The sequence below is a fragment of the Ambystoma mexicanum genome, chromosome 1p, assembly GCF_040938575.1.
Source record: "Ambystoma mexicanum isolate Mex_15411 chromosome 1p, UKY_AmexF1_1, whole genome shotgun sequence".
Lineage (NCBI taxonomy): Eukaryota > Metazoa > Chordata > Amphibia > Caudata > Ambystomatidae > Ambystoma > Ambystoma mexicanum.
The window spans coordinates 899,375,650-899,399,763 of NC_090921.1; positions in this window are offsets into that span (position 1 = coordinate 899,375,650).

The following is a 24,114-nucleotide window of genomic DNA, read 5'->3' on the forward strand; positions in this document are numbered from 1 at the left end:
AACGAACAAGTTCAACTTGAACGGTCTTTAATGCTACGCTATTGTAATTATATTTGGTATAAAGTAATCTAAACGGTTACTTACAGTACAATTGCAATTTCCATTGTCTACGAGTGGTGCAGTCCCAAAATACGACTCTGTGTGTGCCAACGATCTTTTGTATAGTGATATAATATATAAAAGTGGTTTCGTTTCAGAAATTTAATCTTTATCTTCTCCTACGTTTTAGTAACACTCCTTCAAGAGAAGTCTTTCATCACAATCTCTGTCTGTCATGGTCAAAACACAATACAACCTTATAGTCTGCTTCGTGAGCCTCTCCGGGGCCCGAGAAAAAAATGGAAGCAGCTGACCTTCACTGTGAATGAGCATAAATTCTTACTTTGCAACATTCTGTGTAAAGCCATCTGTAGAAGTTGTGGAAGCAGCTGACCTTCACTGTGAACGAGCATACATTCTTACTTTGCAACATTCTGTGTAAAGCCATCTGTAGCAGTTGGTTTTTGCACGCTATATTTTTATATTGTTTGCGTGATATTAAAAAAACTTTGTTAAAGGGACGTTATGGTTAAGTTGCGCTATTAAAAACCTATGAAATTCAGTGAAAAAACTTTGTTAAAGGGACGTTATGGCTCAAAGTAAAACCGAAAAACTCCTGAAATTCGCCAGTTATGGTAACATAAGCAACCATAACTCGTGCCACCGTGCACTGCTAACACTAACACCCAGGACATCAAAGATGACATCACAAATGTCATTGATGACATAACTGATGACATCACATGGCTGGCTCTCCCTTTTTATCCTTTACTGACATATCGAAGCCACATAGTTTTCTTCAGTAACAGTCAGGAAGTAAAAATTGAAAAGGTACTATATTTGTAGACTTAGGGTCCTGTCACATCATATGAAACATGTACATAGCGGAAGATACAGGCTTGAAAGAGAGAAATCCTTTCTGTGCATGAAGATAATCATTATGGTTATCAGCACTTTCACATAGTTTTATTTTTATTACTCTACCTTCCCTCTATATGCTCATATTTGTATACATTATACTCACTCTCCATAGAGAGAATGGGAAAAAATTTTTGCTCGCGCATACAGCCCAAACCGCTGGACGGATTTCCACCAAATTTGGACCAGGAGCAGCGGCTTGGTCCTGAAAGCGTGCTTTTGCAAATTTGGTGAAAATCCGTCCAGTAGTTTTTTTTAAAATGATCAAAAAGTAGGTCAAAAAAAATTAGTGATATCTATGTTCGGTTTGCAGATTCACTTCCCTGTTCGCTCCGCGGAAAGTGTCCTGATTGGCCAATCGTCTTGCGTGGTGTTCGCGGACATGCAAAGTGTTCGCTGATTGGACGGCGTGGAGCGTGAAGCGCGAAGCGCGTCAGATTTTTCGGTAGCGCCCGCCATATTGGATTCGCGGACGTCCCCGGACAGCGCGGTGAAACTTTGTTCAAAATGTGTATTTTGTAGAGTGTGTTGGTGTGTAGGAGTGTTTGGGGAGGGTGGGAGTGTATGAGATAGGATGAAAGTTGGGTTTTTTATGTGTTAGACGTTCTTTTTGTGTTTGATTTGTTTGCGGCCATCACAGGTGTTCTGAAATGTTCTAAATAAACTGACTAGGGGGTGTTCTAAGGAGTCAATATGTGTCCGTTTTGTTCCCAAGCAAAGTGAAACTGTTCTAAGAACACTCGCGGTGTCCGGGGAGTGTTCGTAGGTGGTGTCCTGAGGACGCTGTCCGTATAGTTCTCTGTCAAGTTGAATGTGTTCTAAGAACACACGCGGTGTCCTGAAATGTTCGCAAATAAACACAATGGGGGTGTTCTGAAGACGTTTTTGAGAACACTCCCGGTGTCCTGAAATGTTTGTAGGGGTTGTTCTGAGGACGCTGTCCGTATTGTTCTCTGTCAAGTTGAATGTGTTCTAAGAACACTCGCGGTGTCCTGAAATGTTCGCAAATAAACAAAATGGGGGTGTTCTGAAGACGCTTCTAAGAACACTCGCGGTGTCCGGGGAGTGTTCGTAGGGGGTGTTTTAAGGACGCTGTCCGTATTGTTCTCTGTCAAGTTGAATGTGTCCTAAGAACACTCGCGGTGTCCTGAAATGTTTGCAAATAAACAAAATGGGGGTGTTCTGAAGACACTTCTAAGAACACTCGCAGTGTCCGGGGAGTGTTCGTAGGGGGTGTCCTGAGGACGCTGTCCGTATTGTTCTCTGTCAAGTTGAATGTGTCCTAAGAACACTCGCCGTGTACTGAAATGTTCGCAAATAAACAAGATGGTGGTGTTCTGAAGAGGCTTCTAAGAACACTTGTGGTGTCCGGGGAGTGTTCGTAGGGGGTGTCCTGAGGACGCTGTTCGTATTGTTCTCTGTCAAGTTGAATGTGTCCTAAGAACACTCGCGGTGTCCTGAAATGTTCGCAAATAAACAAAATGGGGGTGTTCTGAAGACGCTTCTAAGAACACTCGCGGTGTCCGGGGAGTGTTCGTAGGGGGTGTCCTGAGGACGCTGTCCGTATTGTTCTTTGTCAAGTTGAATGTGTCCTAAGAACACTTGCGGTGTCCTGAAATGTTTGCAAATAAACCAGATGGTGCTGTTCTGACGACGCTTCTAAGAACACTCCCGGTGTCCGGGGAGTGTTCGTAGGGGGTGTCCTGAGGACACTGTCCGTATTGTTCTTTGTCAAGTTGAATGTGTCCTAAGAACACTCGCGGTGTCCTGAAATGTTCGCAAATAAACAAGATGGTGGTGTTCTGAAGACGCTTCTAAGAACACTCCCGGTGTCCTGGAATGTTCGTAGGGGGTGTCCTTAGGACGCTGTCCGTATTGTTTGTTGTTAAGTTGAAAGTGTTGTAAGAACTATCGCATTGTTCTGAAATGTTCGTAGGGGGTGTCCTGAAAACGGTGTCCGTATTGTTCGCTGGCAAGTTCAAAGTGTTCTAAGAACACTCACATTGTTTGCGGATATCAAAAGTTTCCCATAGATCATAGTTGAAATGTTTGACTCTATGGATGTGATATGCTGCGGTGGTTGTTGCCAGGGCATAGAGTCTTGGGTGCATGGCCATTTGGCCATGCACCCAAGACTCTATGCCCTGGCAACAACCACCGCAGCATATCACATTCATATTTGCTTATAAATTTGGGTGAAAAACAAATGTATAAGGAACAAAGGTATTAGATACTATGGATGGGATATGCTGCTATGGTTGTCCTTATTATTGTATACTTACTGTTTGGTCTAGTAATGGGAGTCCATGTTTTTCTTCTTCATTTCTGTGATAAAAGAAAATAGCATGTTAGTATTAGTATTTTGTAATGACTTATTACATTGTATAAGCAATATACTTTTATTTTTTTTCGACCCTCATATTTAGTAGAGTACAAATCAGAGTACTGTGCAATTTGCTCAGTTTCTGTATTTGTTGCTAAAATCATTGGGTCTGTGGGAGAAAAAAAATCCATGTTGGATTAAAAAAAAAACCTTTTTCTGTTATGCTACAGTTTATTTGTTTGTTTGTTTTCAGTGTTCACTTGTTGTTTCTGGCTAATGCTTTATACTTTGCTTTGTTGTATTTTTTTTTGGAGCAGTAACAGATTCTTCATTTGTTTTGATATTATAAAATTTTGGAGCAGTTAGATGCCAATTGGCATATTCTAACTGTCTATTTTTTTAATATATTTTAGTGGTTTTGATTTACCTATTTGGATATTGTTAAATTTTGGGACAGTTAGATACCAATTGGGGTATTCTAACTGTGTATTTTTTGGCCTAATTTAGTGGTATTCATTTATCTGATTAGTTGTTGTAGAATCTTTGAGCTGTTAGATAGCTTTTGGAGTATTCTAACAGTTTATATTATTTTAACACACATTTATAGTTTTGGGACAGTTAGATACCAATTGGCGTATTCTAACTGTGTATTTTCTGGTCTAATTTAGTGGTATTCATTTATCTGGCTAGTTGTTGTAGAATCTTTGAGCAGTTAGATAGCTTTTGGAGTATTCTAACAGTTTATATTTTTGTAACACAAATTTACTTAAAGGTTTAAATACAGTTTATTTATCAAATTTTGGTTTTAAGAACATCAAATAAGCGTTTGTAAGATTTGCTGGTAATCTCTGCTTTAGAGTAATGGTACTATCATTACATTCAAACCATCCACATTTCTTTTTTATGTATGCAGTGTAGTGCCCTGAATTGGTTGTGGCTCCTGCGTGGTAGATTGTACCTATTGTTGTGAAGGTTTTCTTACCAAGTGATATTTGACCATGTGTGAATCCAGTCAGCTTGCAGTTGTTTTTGGTACCATCTGCATTGTAACGTAGAAGCATTAGTATTACGTATTTACTATGTGTTTGTATTACTAACGTGGAGTGATTTTCTGAATTGCAGGTAGAGCATAATCTACCATGGTTTGCATTTTTTACAAGTTGCTGAAATGGAATGGATTCACAATTTGGTATTGATATATATATGAAGCGTTCATTGGGGATTTCTTCTTGTGTCACATTGTTGCAGAGAGTGCATGTATGTTTCCACATGTATGAAATCTGAAAGATTTCATTTATAGGTATGTTTTTGTTTTCCAGTACTTGTAGTAAGTACATTAGAAATTCTTGTGGATCTTCCTGTGAGTTTATAGTGAATTTCACCATTCGAGCACAGTAGTCCAATTGTCGTATTATTCCAAAAACACTATATGTGTTGTCAGGATTGTTTGCTGCATTTCTGTGAAGTAATAACATTTGCAAACACAATGGGTCTGTACTGTGTGAGTAAATGTTGTCAACAATTGGTGGTAATTGAAATAGAATATTCATTGCTACATTTGCATAGCAACTTACACCAACTATATTTGAGAATTGAAATGGTCCAGGTAGTTCTGTATCTAACTCCATTTTTTTGAGTTTGTCTTCCTTCTTTAAAGAAGTACCTGGTTTACTTTCTCTAATTGATTCTTTTTTGTTTGTGGTACTTGATGAAGTATTAGTTTCTTTGACTCTCTTTGGAGGATTTGCAGTGACGTCCTGTTGCATTTCTGTTTGATTTAGTTTTCTTTTACAACGTTTTAGTTTTTGTGGAACAGAATATGTGTTTAGATGGGGAGTGTATAGTGAGCGAAGTCTATTATATTCTAAAATGCAAGGAATATCAGCCTTTACTTTACTTGCATCAAAGTTGATTAGAAATAGACCGTCAAGTGTACGTAAGCGTGATAGTGCTACGTAGCTCATGCCTTCTTTAAAGACTGTTACCAATATCTATCATTGCTTTGTCTAGGGTAAGACCTTGTGATTTATGAATTGTGACTGCTTATGCAAGAGTTAGAGAAAATTGTTCTCTGCGTACATACATATCTTTGAAGAGAAGGAATCTAGCTGTTGAGCGTCCTATCCGTTTTACTTCTGAAAGTTTGTCAAAGAGTATATTGACAAACTGAATTCTGTTGTCACGTGGGTATGTTTGAAAGCCAACAACTGTACCCAATGCTTCATTAATTAGTCCTTGGTCCACGTCAAGGGTACGTTTAAGCATTACTCTGCAATTTAAGGATAATTTTAACATCTTTTCTAAGCCTGCTGTGTTTGAGATTGATTTTTCTAAATTATTTAGTCTTGTTGTGGCTTGGTCACACATGGGTAGTGTCATACCATGTACATCTAGTTTGTCTGTGGCACTAATTTCCATTAGTGGTTGCATTTCTTTACTTAGCATGATTTCATTGAATTTGAAACAGCTTGCAAGAGTTGGCATTAAGGCCATACAATTGACATTTTTGTGGGCTAATTGTTCCATAACATCTGTAGCACATGCATTATCGCCATAAAGTGCATTAATGTACCAGGTTTTCAATGTTGCTTCTGCTTCTTTAGAAAGTATACCAACTCTCAAACTTTTTAAAATGTTGGCATAAGTTAGATCTGCAGATTGGCGCATGTTTTCTGTTAATTCTCTGTATTGGAAATGTTGCCAAAGGTTGACATTTCCAATGCTGCCAACAGTTTTACGGCAGAGTTTGTGCCCTAATGTTTTAAAAATAGGTTCACCTTTTACTGGTGTTAATTGAAGCAGATCTCCAAAAACAATAATGTGTTTTCCCTCAAAGAGCTCTTCATAGTCTGTTTTGAGTACTTCTTGTAATCTGAGGTGAATCAAAGCTAACATCAGGTTGGAGACCATGCTCACTTCATCTATTAGTAGCATTTTTATTTGTTTCAATACTCTGCGTAATTCCATTGCAGCTTCTGCAGAAAGTTTGTAATAGTCTAATTTGTTCTGGTGTTCTACTGGTAATAGTAGTAATCGGTGTAATGTAACACCACCTATGTTGTAGGCAGCTAAACCTGTGGGGGCAGTGACAACAGCTGACAGTTTGTTGTTTGTCAATTGTTGAAGGAACTTACTAATGATTTTGATTAGGAATGTTTTGCCAGAACCAGCTTCACCACTGATGTACAGTAGTATAGGTTTATAATTATGGCAGGAACATTCTTTATTTTCATGTTTTACACCATATGCAATTTGTTTTGTTACTTCTTGAAAAATGCTACTTTTTCTCATTGTTTAGTTTTGATTGTAGTATAGTTAAGTCTTCCTTATCTTCATACTGACACATGGTGTGTTCTACTTCTATCATAGCTAATTCTGCCTCATTTGTTATTAGTGGATCTCCCAGTGGTTCTTGGCTTCTTGTTACAGAAGGTTGACTACTGTCAGGAGTATCCTTATCTAGTTGGGCTTGGAGTTCTTCTTCATGTTGCTGTTCATTGTGCAACATTGTTTTGTACTGTGTAAAGTTTACATCAGTTATAGTGCTTTCATTTGCTTTGAAAGCATCCTCATATGAGTCATAGTTATCTAGTAATTGTTCTTCTTTTCTCCATGGTTTGAAGAGTTGTAGCAGGGACATGTAATATACTTCTTTATGTTGAGGAGTCTTCAATGACAATTTGATATGATTAATTAAATTTGGTTTAGTGAGTTTAACTAAGCTGCCTTCACAGTCTGTCACTCTATATTTACCTTTTTTTTCATCGGGTTTCATATTATTTTTGTATGTGTAGTTTTGGGCTATTTGGTATAGACACATGTTTTTATTACTTCTGTTTGGGTAGTATGTGTCCAATAAATTGTTTTTTAAAATGTCTTGGCTGTTGGGATCATGTTTGGCTATTGTTTCTATATCTTCATATGATTTTAGAACTCTTTTTCTAGATTTAGCTGGACCAAGACTTAGCCATACTATATTTTCAGATTTACCATACAATGAAGTACCAGTTAAACAATCAGCTGCTTCATAAGATCCACATTCTCTATGGGTGAGCATTTTTATGCCCAAGCTGTATAATTTCGGAGATACTGTTTTATCTGATGACAGGTCATTCCAGAGGTCTTGGAGCTCTGTCTTTTCTGCTTTAGTTAAGTATGCTGTGACATATCGTGCAACTGCAGTAGAATTGTCTGCAATGTACTGCACATCTATGTTTGCATTCCATAAGTGGGCAATGATAGCATTATAATCATTGATATATTTTTCTTCTTCTTTTCTTTTTATGTAATATGTATTTTTAAGTGACTTACCTTTAACACTATGTCTAACTGAAGACATGAGGTTGTTTACTTGACCTGTATTTGTAACTGGTCTAGGGAAACCAAATCGGCATTTGGTGTAGTATTTGCCTTTGTTTTTGTATTTGCGACGACAATATTTTCCACATTTGTGTCGTTGAAATTGTAAAATTTGTGCACGAATATCACTAAGCCAGAAAAAATAACTTTGGCATTTGGAAGGACGTTCATTACTGCTTGAACCAAGTGTTCCAAATCTGCCAACAAAGTAGGGGCACTGACATAGCCCAAATGCAAAGCACCACAGTGCAAAACTACCACATGGGGACTGTTCATCCTACCCCTATCTTCGCAATTCCCTGTACATTTCAATCAGGCACAGTGTTCCACACCACCTCCACTCCTTTAACATCAACATTGTCTGTCATATGCCTGTGTTTAGCATACTGCTCTAAACCATGCACAAACATATCTCCAACCACCAACACCCTGACTTTCTCCACCTCTGCCATCTTCACTACACACAGCCTCTTTCAACACAACTCCACAACCTCAACACCTGATTGGCTAATCCCTACATTCCCCTCATTGGATACAGCTAAGCAGTCACACAACCATCCACCAATCACATCCAAGACCTCTACATCTAACTCCATCATCATAGTTCAGCACTTCAAATGTACTGTTGATCACTCTGAGTACAAGTCTCATGTCATTGGAATGCACCTACTACAACAACTACTGTACAAGTCTCCAAGATTTCTACTTGTAGCTGCATGCATATCCATATGCATGAATACAAACTACAGGTATGCATATTTTCTGCACAGTACATGTACAAATCTTATAAATGCATACAAACAGGGTAATTGCCACTTAACCTGTATAACCTATAAAATGAATTTACTGTCATTTTTCCCATCTGCTATAATCAACTGTCACTTTTAAACCTGTCTGCTATATACATTCTTTTCTTACACACACAGCTATCTAAAAACGTGTAATTTAATATTAACAGATGGGAGAAATAACAGTATAATTGTAGCAAAAACACTTAGTAGTGTATTATAAAATTACACAAAGCCAGGATGAGTTCATGTATCTTTATGCATTCACACAGATAGACACCATCAGTAGAAAAGCTCCCAGCTGAAATAACACCACTGCCTCTACATCACAGCCTTCTGCTTTATTACCCACACCTTCACAAATGCATACATTCCATGCTTTTATATACAGTTACTGCCATTTACCCTATAAAAATAGCAAAATAAGTATACGATTATTTCTTCTATCTCCTAACATCCAATAACACAGCCTTAAGAAACCAAGTGAGTTTCATACACTTAGTATTATAGTCATTTGCAAAGCATGTTCAACTAACAGATTGTATGTAAAATATAAAGGCTGCACATAGTCAAAGAAAACTGCATGCACACACTATGTTCAGTTATCAAACAACAATACCACTTCAAAAACATAAAAATCAACATTTAAAATAAAAAAAGTGCTATAAACACACAAAATTACTAACTTCTTTCTTTTACAATTGCAGTGAAGACCACTCTCCTGAAAAGCAGCAGCATATGAAGTACAACCAACAACTCAGAAGAAACCTGCTCATTCCAAATAAGAAAAGTAAGTACACTACTACCATAATGTTCTAAATGTTACTCAAACACACTGTGGGGTTGACTCATGAAATTTGTGTGCAGAAAAACAGGGATTTGTGTGCCATTCTGCCCACAAATCCCCCTTTGTTAAACAGGGGATTGTGGGCAGAATGGCACACAAATCCCTGTTTTTAGGCACACAATTTCAATGAATCAGCCCCTAGAATGCAGGTTTTGCAGAAAAAAGAACTGTTTTAATTCTATACCACTAGATTTAGTATTAGTGCTTCTCCTCACCACTAGCTTAATTTGTATTGTCATCTGAACCCCAGTTTAGTAACACACAAATACAAGAATATCCTTCCCAACTAGTTGTAGCTTCCCATTGCCCAATCACACACCTCCACATACATCCTTACCATCATACTCAGACACTCATGCACACAGTACACATACTTTGCAGAACAGCCCAACCCATACCTTCTTTTTTTTCCAACAGGACCCGAAAGAATGCCTACCAAAAAGCAAGTCCATAGAAGCAACGCAGAAGTAGAGCAAATCAAAATAAAAGTGTCCAAAATAAGCATCCATCTCTAGCAGAATTTGCAAAAAAAGTTCAAACCAACAGTCATTAAGTGAAACAAAAAAAGCTTCCAGGACAGAAACTTTGCCTCCTCTTTCAAAATGTAAAAGCAAACAGAAAGTGATTAACAAGAATGCAGCTACCACTACTGCTAACACTGCTCCTTTAAATCTAGATGTAGTGGCAAGTAACTGTACCAAAAAAAAGTATTTTACAAAAATATTTCTGTCACCGAGTCCTTGAGAATCTTATAAAAACAGGAGGGAAATCATGCACAACCCTTAAAACCTACAGTAGAAAATGAATCTTAGAAGCTCTTATAGACAGTGCAATCCTTCTCAAAAGGAAGTTATTTATTTTAGTGTTAAACAAAATGAAACCACTAACAAAAATAACTACTAAACTACAAAAAAGACTTCTCAATAAACGGAATGTCAACAAAAATAACTTCTTAAATATCTGTGGAGGTGAATGGAGTCACACCACGAGCACATAACCACATCTCAATGAAGAAGCATACAAACAAAAGCAAACAAACACAATTGCCATACATATCGTGGACGAGGGAATGGAAAACTTAATAATACCATAAAGGAACAAGAAATGCTGCTTACAAACATATCCCCAGAAAACTCACCTCTCCATCCGACTGAACCAAAACGTCCAGCGTCCAAATGGCTGTGCACTTCAATGTGTAACATTGACAAAAAATCTTTCAAATCTTTACGCCAGTTCCTCAATCAGTATGTGAAAGGCAAAGACAAATTCAAAATGAAACTAATACAAAATATAGATACCCGTCCAGTGCACAAATACACAATCATTAGCCTGCATTCCAGGACCTATTTGCAAAAGCACCTTCCATCATATCAAAATGATATCAACACATCATTCAATTATAAGAAATCTAGTCCATAAAACTGTAGACATAAGATACAAAATAGAAGACAACGAAGATTCCAAATGGTTTGAATTAGCTCTCTACCTTATAGCAGAAAACATGTATGAAATAACTGACCCCTTAATACTTTGCAATTACTGCACTACAAAACTTGACAGCAACCAAACTCATTCACGTGCTATCACAAATAAATTGAATTATTCCCACTACCAAAACCCCTACAACAACTCAATTTATATGAGATCATCATAATTCAAACAGTGCACCTATTTCAAGCAATAATATGCCTTCAACCAAAAAGAGCAAAATTACCTCCCTCTGAATTACTGAAGGGCATTTATGGCAATGTAGTTTATTTACCATTAGATCTGAAAGAAAATAAGCACACTCTGGGAATGCAATGTCTAATAGATCAATCTTTAATTGTCTTAGTAAATGGTGTACCTAAAACAGATTTTAAAAATTTCGCAACAACTTTTGACCTTACATAAAGATAGACAATCTTTGCAATATCTAAAATACAATAATGAATACTACAAATACATAAATATTGAAGAAAACCTGAGGGAAACCACTGAAATAATTCAAGAGTCACCAGAAACTGGTCAATTTCTACTTCTAGATCCTGCTACAGTATCCAATATTTTAGACATTATACAATTCATCCATTACACTCTAAAGACACCACAGATGATGGACTAGAAACGTACCAAATGTGACAAACCAAAGGATCATCAATCGGCATATTGGAAAAAAGTATAGAAACACATGCCTTTCCTCTACTCTTTTCTATTGGGAAAGGAGGAAGGTACAATGATAGACCCACTCAGATAACATCATCAGAATAGCGCTTGTTACAAATGTATTCTGAAGATCATAGATTTAAACAAAATGTGGAGTACATATTTCACCTACTCTTTGAAAGTGAAGTAGCAACTCTATGCTACGGAGTTGCACACACATTGAAATCAGGTACCCATTTTCAAAATATTTCAGCTACGCAATTACTACAAAAAGTGCAGGAAAAAGATGAGGTTCTACAATCAAGCATTACAAATCTGTTAGCAAACATGTGTGGTACAAAAGAACACTGGTTCCGACGTCACAGAGATGTAGGTTGTATGATAAGAAATCTTGGCCCACCCACTTGGTTTGTTACATTAAGTTGTGCAGAATATGCATGGGAAGATTTACATGATTTCCTACTTTATCCTCTCTATATCACTTCTAAGCCATCAAAAAGAGTGTACCACTGTAACATTATCCATTGTTGATCACTATCATCCTCACAAGTGTGCTATCAAATATTAATTTACTATAAAAGTGTGATAGATATATATTGTTTAATTTTCAAATAAACCTTTTAAATTTGCAAAACAAACCTACTTCTTTGCTCAGTGGGGTCAGGGGGATTCTAAGAGAGGGGTGTTATATAAGGGTTGTCATCCAGAATAAATGAACTGGACATAAAAATACATCAATAAGGGCTTCCATCAGCATCCCAGACTAGGCATTGACTTAGCTGTAGTGTTGAATTGAAGTAGCTTACAGGACAGTGGGGCTGATTGCAGAAGAGGAGTGAAGGGAACAAGTTGGTAAGTAGATAGGAAAGGGCAGGTTAGGGATGCATTGCACGACAGGGAGAGGTAAGTTCAGTTCAGAGTCCAGCAGGTGGAAATGGAGAGCCATCGTGTGATGGATTGCAGTGAGACAGTTGGTAACCCGTTCAGAGATGTGTGGCGTGAAGGAGGGAAAGGAGAAAAAGATGTATGTATAATCAAGAAAGAGGTGACTGTGAGAGCCAAAGGACAAGATAAGTCTTCTTTAAGCAGTGACATAGAGGCACAAGGACAGATCCTTAGGGGACACTGAGAGGGGCATGTTCAGACGTGTGAGTTCCATGAGATTTAAAAGGAGTGACCATCCAGGAAGGTAAATCATGGTGCATGTTTATTTAGAGGGTGAATATGTGCTGGGGTGAAGGAGGGCTCTGGTGAAGGAGGAAAAGTAAAAATAGCATTGAGTATAATCAGCAAAGAGCTGTGTGGGAAAGCCAAAGGACAAGATATGTTTTCCTTGAACATATATGCATAGGCTGAAGAGCAGAGATACACAGACTGATCCTTGGAGGACACTGAGAGGGAGAGGGGTACATTCAGACATGTGTAAGTTACAAAAAGATTTTAAGATTTGGAGTGACCTTCCAGGAAGGTAAGTCATGGTGCATATTTATTTTTAGGGTCTGAATTTCAGAGGTGATCCAGCACAGAGGACAGGATAAGGAAGGGAAGGTGTGAATGTGCAAAAGTAATACAAGAGTAATATGTGCATAACACAATTCAGAAAATGCATGGTCAATGGAAGAAGCAAAAAAAGGGTTTATATACAGGAGGGAGGACCTCATATCATAATCGGAAGGGGCAAGTCCTGCTGTAATTTCCTCTTGGCCATTGAAGAGGGGAGAGGAGGAGTAGCATTTGGAAGAACTGAAATATTAAAATGAACCATGGAGTGATAAAAGGAAGGCTAGGAAGGAAATGGAGCGAATAGTGGCAGTGGACAGGTAGGAGGATGTTACGTTGAAGGCAGGTAAGCAGTGATGGCTTGAGAAGGTTATAATCTCCCAGCATGCCAAATGGGTTTTTGGTGAAAAGTGACCTAAGAAGAAAATTCAAGCCAGTGAAGGAGTGGAGAGGACAGACCAAGGAGTCAATAGAGAACCATCACAGTGAGAGGATAGAAGAGAGAAGGTGAATAAAGGGCATTTTCAAAAGAAGAAGAGCTGATGTCAGGTGGCAGCAGGGGGCATGTTTGAAGTCCTTAAGGAACAGCACTCCACTGCCCTTCCCAACATGTCTGTGAGAGGGGGAGAATTTAGCAGAGTCAATATGGAGAGCCATTTGTGTAGTAGAGTCATGAGGTAGATGATGTTTTCTGTGATAGAAAAATGTGAAAGCTGAGAGTGATAAGAGTGAAAGTGTTCAGTGATCTAGGAAAACTTGTTGCAGAGGGATTGCCCAATCCAGAGGAAAAGGGAAAACGTCACATCAGGTGGAGAAAGGAGCAGTTGTAGTGTGGTGGGTTAGCGGCATAGATGAGGTTGGAGATCCTGGGAGAATGGGAGCATCTCTTATGTATGATGGGTGCACATGCAGGAGGAAAGGAGGAAGATGGTGTGAGGGAATGTGAAATACAAAATAAACTGGATTGTGAATGAAGGCTATAAGAGAAGGGATGGAAAAGCATGAGCATAGTTAGGAGGGAGCAAAGTTGAGGTGCATGATGTATGTCAAACTGTTTAATGATCAGTTGTTACCTCATTGTTAATCTTTTCAAAACTACACAGGCAACACTTAATTGGTCTTCAATCTCAAAGTTGACACGACTCAAATTCTGGACAGAATTTAGTTCATCTTTAGATTGATCACTTGTTGGATGCGTGAAAACTGCCTTTGTCTAAACCAATTCAATGTTAGTTCTACCATTTAGAACATGTGTTTTATTAAGCAAAATCAAAGAGCCTACATGTAGTGTGAAATCATTGGGTTGCCATAAATGGAAGCCAAAAAAATGTCAACTAAAGCAAGAGGCACTGAAAAGCTGTACTGTTTCTTCAAGTTTGATAATTGTATGTCTACCATTTTTAGAAGTATTGTGCTTACAAATCAAGTGATTAGGTGCCATCCTTTGTAATAGACTGCACCTAACAATAAACATGGACAGCTCCTCATGTAAAGCTTTGCCAAATTCTGCATCTGAACTACCACATTTGATCCTGCTTGAAGTTTGCTTGCTGCTTGTGCACAGATTATCTAATGTGCCCAGACTGTGCTCAATCTGCTCGTATCACTTTTTTCGAAGCTAGGTTCACCTCCAGCAAACTGCCAAGAACTGAAAAAGGGTACTATTGACTACTAACTGCCCTCTTTGTCCAGGTCTGGGTCAAAGAGACTGGGTAGGTCAATAATTCCCTTTTTGCAAAGAACATTGTGGTTCATAGGTGTCTTACACCCCTGATTCCTTACTCAGAGTGCTGGATCTTGCTATCTTTGCTTATACTCTGTTCTTTCCTCAGGGGTGGGTTTTGTGTAGTGTTTTTGTACTAAGTTATTTTTCCAGATGGTCTGCTTCATTAAAGTATATCTATTTTTATAGCACCTTGATTGGACATTCCCTTTATTTTTGATTGCTAATCTTTGATGTTTGGGTTACAACTGAATCGCAAACACACCCCTCTTAAAAGCATAGATTTCCCTCAGCCCAGTTTCAGACAAAAGGTGAAGACGTTGTGTCTTAACTGTGTCTGTTTTACCTTTATTTGTGTTGGCTCTTGGTTTCTAGAAGTGTGAGCGGTGAGTGCAGTGGTGTAACACTAAATTTGGGCCCCCCCTCCGAGCCATGCAAAGTGCCCCCCCCCCAACTTGGCAAAAACAAATTACAGGTTGCTGTACACTCCAGGCCTGCCTAGATTACCACACTTGTGCAATACACACAAACGTGTGGCTGCAGGGGTACGCTGCACGCTGCACCAGGAGAATAATAAAAATATGTGTTTTAATGCATTATACAGCACACTTTCTTAGAAATATTGGCTAAAAACTAGAGCATTTGCAATTGTTTTGTAGGGTAACGCCAATCTAAAAATCAAATACATGCAAGTCACCAACAGTGCACAGGAACATTGATGCTTTCATTAATATAATGCTTTGTATTACATGGGATCATATCGAATTAGAAAACAAAGAAATAATTTTGAACAAACCCAAAACATCTATATAAAAAAGAAGCGTTTTTGGGGGGTTCCCCCAAGTGCCCACTTTTTTAAAACACTTTTCCCCCACCCCAAAAACAACTATTCCCATTCCCATTCCCAACCACATATGCATATTTTTTTTAATCTTTTTTTTAGATGTTTTGGGTTCAATCAAAAGTCCATTAATTGTTATCTATACGATAATATCACTACATACCAATGCTTTACTATTAAAAATGCAAAGCCCCTGAAATGTAGGTTTAGTTTCACCCCTGAACACAAGCACACACACCATTCAACATACACACACAGGCACACCGGTCACCCATACATTTAAATGTGTACCTTTTCACCATACATGCACACCCAGGCAGCCACCCATACATTTAAGTGTGCACTGTTAACCATACAGCCACACCCATGCAGCCACCCATACATTTAGGCATTGACCCTTTCACCACCCAGGCACAGACACCCAGGCAGCTACCGATAAATTAAAGTGCGCACCCTTTCACTATACACTCACATAGGCAGCCACCTCATTATTTAAGTGTACACCATTTCACCATACAGACACACCTAGGAAGCCACCCATACATTTAAGTGTGAACCATTTCACCATGCACTCGACATGCACTCCCAGCCACCCATACATTTAACTGTGCACCCTTTCACCATCCAATCACAGTCAGCCACCTATACATTTAAGTGTGCAACCTTTCACCATACAGGCACACCCAAGCAGCCACCCATACGTTTAAGTTTGTACCCTTTCACCATACACTCGACACGCACACCCAGTTACCCTTGTATTTTATTGTGCACCCTTTCACCATGCACTCAGACAGGCACACATCATGAAGTTGAGAGGAGCCATATTTCTTCAAAAGAAATTATTTCTTCTTAAACTCACTCTGACTTCATAAAGAAATAATTTCCCTTAAGGACCGAACCATAATCAAAATGATTTCTTTATGAAAGCAGAGTGTCTTCAAAAAGGAAATATTTATTTTTGAAGTCATAGAGCTCCACCACCCCATGACATGGAGGGCTCCAGCCGAGAGGTTTCCATGCCATGGGGTCGGGGGAGCCCTCAGACTTAAAACACAATAGTTTATTTTTGTAGTCACTCTGCTTCATGAAGAAAATATTACGTTATGAAGGCACACTGACGAAAAAAAATATTTTTAAAAAAAACTTTTTTTTTTGTGTCCAAGGGGACCTCGTCTCAGGACATGTGGTGGTGGGGCCTCCGCACCTCAGAGGGTGCGGTGGACTGCAATACGCCAGTGGGTGAGTGGGCATTTTTGTCCTTACTCATCCTTGTACTCTTGCAGAGCAGAACAAATATGTCACAGTAGGTATAAGGGTGTTAGATATCCCATTGCCATCACCATGGAATATAATCCCAAAGCAAAAAAGACACGTTCCTCACTCTTGACATTGCACAGTGATGCACTTGTGAAGCAAAGTGGGACTGGTACCCATCCTTGTATTAAAAAATCACAAACCATTCTCCAATCATGGGTGAGTGGACTGACATCACACGATCCTGCACATTCTAAAGGGATAGGACAATTGTTCAGGCCAAAAACTGTAGAATTCTGATGCAATTAAATGTAGTCTTCACTTAAATCGCATGCACATAGATTAGAAACTCATAATACCACAGTTCCAGTGGGGGGACAATTCATGTAGATTTATGTAAATGCATGTCATTTTTTCTCTGCAACCTTTCTTTGATAGCATTACTTGTTTTTGACACTGGAGAAATGCTGTTGGGTTGGCCGGTGGTTGCAGGCTCGGTGCTAAACGAGTAAAATTAAATTGTGACTGGTTAGATTATGTCCTGGGCAAATCATGTTGGATGTGGTGTGTTATGGGCAGAGGTGATCCGATTGTAGTACTGTGTTCGTGTCACTCTTTTGTGTGCCAGGGCTGCAGCATTTTGTAAAAGTCTATGAATGCAGAACGGATCTTTAAAAAAATAAATGTGTGTCTAGATTAGAAAAGCTCGCATCTGAAATCCATAAAGTGTTGTTTTGAAGAAATGTGCTTTACTGTCAGCAAAGTGTAATCTACGAAAACGGCGTTCTGCTGTAAGAAAAATAAAACATTTGTTGCCAGCAATATGTACTTTGGATGATAGGAAGCAGTTCATCATTATGTGAAAGGTGAGTGTTTGTGCCAAGAAAAAAATGTCTGCAAGCATTAAATTGTATTTCCAATAAAACTTGCAGCAAGGGCTGTAAGAAAGTAAGAGATATAGAGAAAGAGGGAGAGACGGCATAGCAAGATAAATAGAAAGAGAAGGAGAGACATTGAGAGGGTGAGAGTGGGAGGGGTAGAGGCGGTGAGATAGAGAAACAGAGAGAGAGATTATGTTTTATTACAAACAGTAACACGTTTCTTTTATTGTGAGTAGCAACAGAAAAGGCGACATGGGAGGTATAAAAAGTGCAATGGAGTGAGATCGAGTGGAATGATGGACCGATAGGCAGGGAAGCAGACAGATGGAAAGTATGAATAGATACAAAAGAAGAGTGACATTGTGTGTGGCTAACATCAAACACATTACGTGCAAATAGTTTTCTTTGTAACTTTCACGAACGGAATACTATAAATTAAAATGTTGTTTCCTATTGAAGTGACAAAGGCATTTTAGCTGACTGCATAGAAAATGTGCACCATTTATTTTCTTGACACCATTTTGAACCAGAAGTGTATATCTTTTTTTTGTTGAGAAGTTTTGTAAGGCACTATAACACACTGACATGTAAGGGGACAGTAGCAGTAGGGACTGTCATGTATTCCTTAATGTATGGTTTACGTCTGATTATGATGTACCCTGTGACTGACTGGTGATGGAGGGTCAGTTGTTCTTGTTTTAACGTGACTTCTTCAATACGATCTTTTAAAAAGAAAAAGACATGTAATGTTATGTAATGTAATGTGAAGTGCCATTGTAGAGCTCACGTCTGCCCTTGCTGTCTGCCTTTTGGAAAGTCTAGAGAAAAGTCAACCAATAGATGGTTGGGTTGAAGTTAAGTGGTGGTTAAGAGAGTGGCCTTTGTACAAACCGAACTGTTAGTTGGTGCAGACATGAAGTCCCATAGTCCTGCGTGCCCTTATGTTTCCATGTGGTTTGCGATTGTCGTGCTTGTGGTATGCCTTTTTTCTCTGGAATGTAGAAGGTACACTCTCTTAGCTAGCAGCTATGTGATATGGGCAGAACTACTGGTCTGGCAGAAGGGAGGAATGTGAGAGGACTTAAGGTGTTTGCAGGCTGTTCTTTAAACTCGGCAGTAGTTTAGGCGATGAGAGTGAAGAGAGTGGTGCTAACAGGCATAGGACTACAGTGCATATGGCTAGTAGTATTTGCAGTGACAGGATGGTAGATTGAAACATGTAGAATGAAGATAGGGATGCTTTGGAGCCGTCATGTGTGGAAGCTAAAGGCTTAACAGGCTTAACAGGCTGTTGCAATGTCAGTCTGCCTTCTTGAGGACTTGCTTGTATTTTATGGGATCACAGACTGGTGTGTTTACATTCTGTCATCATGGGGTGTGATGTTGTTGGAGAAAGCCTGTAGGTGTGGTTGTTGAGGGTGCACATTGATATATGGGGGTTTCCTGAACAGCTGGTGGTCTTGCTATTTCCCATGTTGCCTGTTGTGGTTGGTTGTGGGAAGGTTTCCATTCCTCCAGGGAAAGGTACGGTTGTGGTGGTGTGATGGAATGATTTGGTGGTGCACATAATGTATTGCATTTAAATTCATGTTTAATTGAATTGATTTGCCATCATCTATTAGCCAATGTGTGAGAGAAGGATGCTAAAATCTAGTTGATTTGGTGCATGGATCTTGGTCTATTTGTAGTTAATCTTAGTATGTCTGTTTAGTTGCCCCGGTAAGGCTTGAGCTGCTTAGGTTGTCCACACATGTGGGTCATGTAGATGTTGAAAATGAATGTTGTAAGGTCACTCAGGGATGATTTTGTAGAAGGGGAAACTTGAAGACTTGAAAAGTGACACCTAGTTAATCTTCGTCCGGGCTGAGAAGAAGGGGTTAAATGTTTTCGGCTGTTAGTGTCAAATGGTAAACAAGATTCAGACACGAGTGCACTTTCTGTTGTTGTATTGCTGTTGTGTTTTTGTGTGTTCCATATGGATGAGAGAGTTGAATCGGATTCCCTCACCTATCTAAATACACATTGGTATTTGTGCAGAAAGTTATTTGGTTCCAGTTGTTGTTGTTAGTTGTTAGTACATTTATGTTTTTGGGATTGTTTGCAGTGGAGGGTGTTCTGGAGATAGGGCAGCTTCTGGGGTGATCTGGGCCAGTGGTGGTATTCTCTAATAGTGGCTTGAAGTATATACATTTGAAGTCTCATGTGTCTTAGCATGCTCTGTTAGGAGTGAATAGGATATAAAGCTGCATTTGCACTGCTGGGTTATGGCTTTGTTATTGTCCAGGAGGAAAAAGGATCTTTTGCTCATCCGCTGTGTTTGCTACTGTTGAATGTTCTCATGCTTTTTTGCATCAGGAACATACAACATGCTCGGAAGATAATGGCAGTATTGTTGCATGCTATTTTCATTATTTGGTATGTTTTGTGCAGATGACAATATCACTGCTGCGTCAACAACAGTATTTGCTGCATAACCCATTATCAAATAATTTGCAAAATTAAATAATATTATATTGAGTTGTCATTTACAGGAAGAGACCCATACTGTATACAGAAAACAGAGATAGATAATGACACAGATGGCAGGCTCAAGAACACAGCAACTCTTAAATATGGTTCAAGGAGTTGTGATGCTTGTTTGGATAAGGTCCAACTAAGGGCCATTCTTCTCTCTCTTGACTCCCATGGCCCTGATGTCCCTAAATCGAAAAGGTATTACAAGAGCTTGGTAACCCTACTATCAACAATCTAATTGGCTATTGGTTAGCGCCTAAAGGCAACTAGCTTATCTCTATTCTCCATCGGGGATCTTCTAGGTGAATCCTAACTTAGGGTCCCACAGAAATGATATCAAGAAGTGGTGCCTTCCTTGCACCCAGGTTTCACTCTGTATTCACATTGTCCACTTGTGTACCTCTCACCCTGATGTTCTTTCCTACCTTTGCCTTCCTTCAACTCTCCTCCATTCTCTTCCTCCTACTCGCGACTTTTCTCTGCCTCACTCTTCCTCTCTCTATCCCTCTGATATTCTTCCATCTACTGCCACTCTCTTCCTCCCTCAACTAATCCCCATACAACTCACGCTACACTATCCCTGCACTACTCTCCACTCTCCTCCCTCTACCCTGCACTGTGCCTCACTAATCTCCACTATCCTCTCCTCGCACAACTCTCTATTACATTCTCCTTCCACTTCTCACCACTTCACTCATACCCACTACTTTCTACTCCACTCCCACTGCTCCATTCTCCTCCAATTACTCTCTGTTCACTTCCCATTACCCTCCAATAAACACTGCTTCCACAATTCTCTACTCTAGTTCCACTATACACAACACCCCTTTCATCTCTCACATTCACCCTCCGTTCACTCTCTCATTCATCTTTTTCATTTACTTTCACTTGTTCCCCCTACACTTGCACTTAACCTCAGTCATTCTCTTTACTTTCCATACTCTCCCATGCCCAAGTTTCACTTTCTCTCACAAACCAATACATCACCTTGCTCAGAGTGTGAGCTCTCTTTAATGTTCTTCCACGTTCCACTGCACTATCAATTCTCTGCCCGGTCTCCTGGTCCATCTTCTTCTCCCTTTACCTCTCCCGAACAACCCGCACTGTGCTGTTCCCTGCATCCCCTTTTATTCTCCTTCTCCCCCTCCTAATGATTTTGTTGCATACCTGGTTCCCAGGCCAATCACTTTCTTGCTTTTTCCCTTTGGTCAGCTCATACAGATACAAGGCTGTAATGTTTCTCTTAAGCTCCACTCCCCCACAGACATCGGTCCACTGGGGTTTCGTAATAGTAGTCCAAGAAAAACATAGTACATTTCAGAGTACTCTTTGAGGCACAGTTGTATACAGGCACATGTAGAACATACAGAGACCAACTACCTCACCTCATTTCTGGGGCAGGACTGGTTTTGCAAAGACACGAGTGGACATCCTGTCCCAGATTGCGAGGGTCACCATTCCTCTTTGACAGATCCAGGTCCCTGAAGTTTTCACAATATGCATCAAGGGTCAGGCGTAGGCTGTTGTTTGGGTAGTTAGGGGACATGTTTCCAGAACATTTGGAATATGGGGTAAACTCATAGCTGAAAAAAGTCTGCAAAAGCCTTAGTTGAGAGAGCAATTCAGATCTGAGCGCTGCTCTATGCATGCCTAAAACATTGCAATAAGGTTAAAGTAGTTGATTACTATTGGTTCGTAAGTAGGCTGTTATGAGTTTCGGAAAGTCAAGTGAGGTATGCCAATGCAGGCTTGTCTGTGCCAGTTAGTAAAGGTTTCTTGATAGGTAGCAAGTGAGGTAATATACGAGGCATGCAACAACATGGCTCTTAGCTTTACAAGTTTAAGACATCATTTAAAGGCAACTTTGCTTAGAAATGGACCTATTTTGGAAAGAAGTGAGCTATGATGTCGTGACCACAAAAATCGAAGTAACGCTCATTACACACTTGTTATAATGTTACAGTCTGGAAGGGTGCAGATCCCCTGCCTAACAAAAATAGTTAAAAAAAATACTGAATACAAAAATATAGTAAAATAAGCCAGACAATATTAATAATGCAAATGCTGAATATGGGGCAAAGGGAGGGATCAGGACAGGGAGCGGGGTGGGTCTGGAAAAAACGTCCTTCGCTAAAGAAAACATGGTGGGTATTTTCTTTTTACACACTGTCCCATAATATCATCATGGTGCCTTTAGTGTGTATTGGTTTTCTTTAAATCCTAGTGGACTCTGGTTATGGCATCCCATTTCCAGAGGCACCATGTAATACTTCTTGCTGCATCATTGGACTTGGCAGACCGACTGAAACATTGGGCAGAAGCCGGGCCATCAGATCGATACCAATGGAACGCGCTGGTCTAAACCAGTTCAATCAATGATGCCTTCATCTGAAGTCGAAATGGGGAGGAGGCCTACACTCCACGCCTGAGGAGGATGCCCCTGGAACTACTCACCACTGCCATACTTTACCTGGAACTGATTAGTCCAGTGATACCCCATAGGCATGGACATAATCAGGGACCACTCCCAAGAGAGAAAGCAACCGATTGTTTTAGGTAGGGCTGAAATAGATTACCTGGAAGGCCTGTTGAGTGCCTTTTGATGTTGTGGAGTCCGTCTTCTGGAGTACAAAAAGAGGCTCATCTGGAGAACAGGGTGGGTTACTTGGGTTGGGAAAGGGTTAGTGCAATTATCCTATGTGTTTGTCTTGCAATAATTACTCTAATACATCCTTTTTGCTAATCCCATACAAATAAATGAAGACACTTTTTGTGGACCTTTAGAGCATGCACTTCTGCAAGGCTTTGAGTTCTGCTCGTGTCATGGAAAAAGATGGTACAGGTTGTTAATAGAATGAGCACAGGGGCATGGGTTGTCAGATTTGTCAGAAATGTGGGTGTGCAGTTTGCATTTACAGGGTATGAGGGAAGTGACTTAAAGAGAATTGAAAAATGGGACGGAAAATAATACACATGAATACATGAAAGTGTAAACATGTTTATGCTTCCATCATACTACAATATGTCTGTAAAACCAGCAAGAAAATATATGCAATTACCTGGTGTTTGTCCATGGGAAATATTAACTATTGGTGTAACCCATTAAAAAAACAAAAATTCATTATAGATGTGATGTTTTGAAAAAGGTGCTGAAATCCTAAATTAGTCTCTAAGTGCAATCATTAGTGGTTCCAAACTGAGCCACTGGGGAAACAGGTCTGATTCCATGAATCCCAGTCATGTGAGCATGTTTTATACATTTAAAATAAAAGGTCTACGAATTTTGTTGTAGCATCAGTCAGTAATATACACCTGTCATACGTTGACTGGTAAGGGAGAAACACTACCACATGTAAGCTAGTAGATAAAGCATTACAGGCACTCAGACTGGTGGCAGTGACGTCATTTGGAGGTTGCTACGGGTCGCAACAGCGATCCAAAGCATCTCCATTGCACCTCCTGGATTGGCCTTTGCGACCACAGTGTGTCATCAGGGATTCTGCGAGGAGTGGGCACTGGGCACCCAGGATAGAGGTAATAAGGAAGCGAGAGGAGGGACCCTGGAGCAGGTTCATGGGTGTAATTTTAGGGGGGACAGGGGTGTTTGCCCCCCCAACTTTCACGGAACATCATTTTGTCCACATTCATTTGGCTGGGGCACATTTTCTTCAGATGTCATGCCCCCCCCCCCCCCAGCAACATTTTCAGCAAAGTTACTCCACTGAGCAGGTTCAGCAGCAGGTACCTGGGGGACCAGATCGAATACCCAGAGCCAGCAGCAGTGATTCATGCCATGGAAGTGCAGACTTTTATTAACCTAACAGGAGATGCTGGCACGGGTCACCAGGTCTCAGGGTCAGGGGCAAGCAGCACATCATTGGAATACGAAAGCTACCCTTCATAATTATGAGAAACATGCAGCACTTAATGCCGCAAGCCAACATGTTGCATTCATTATCAATCGGAAGGCAAGCTGCCAGGG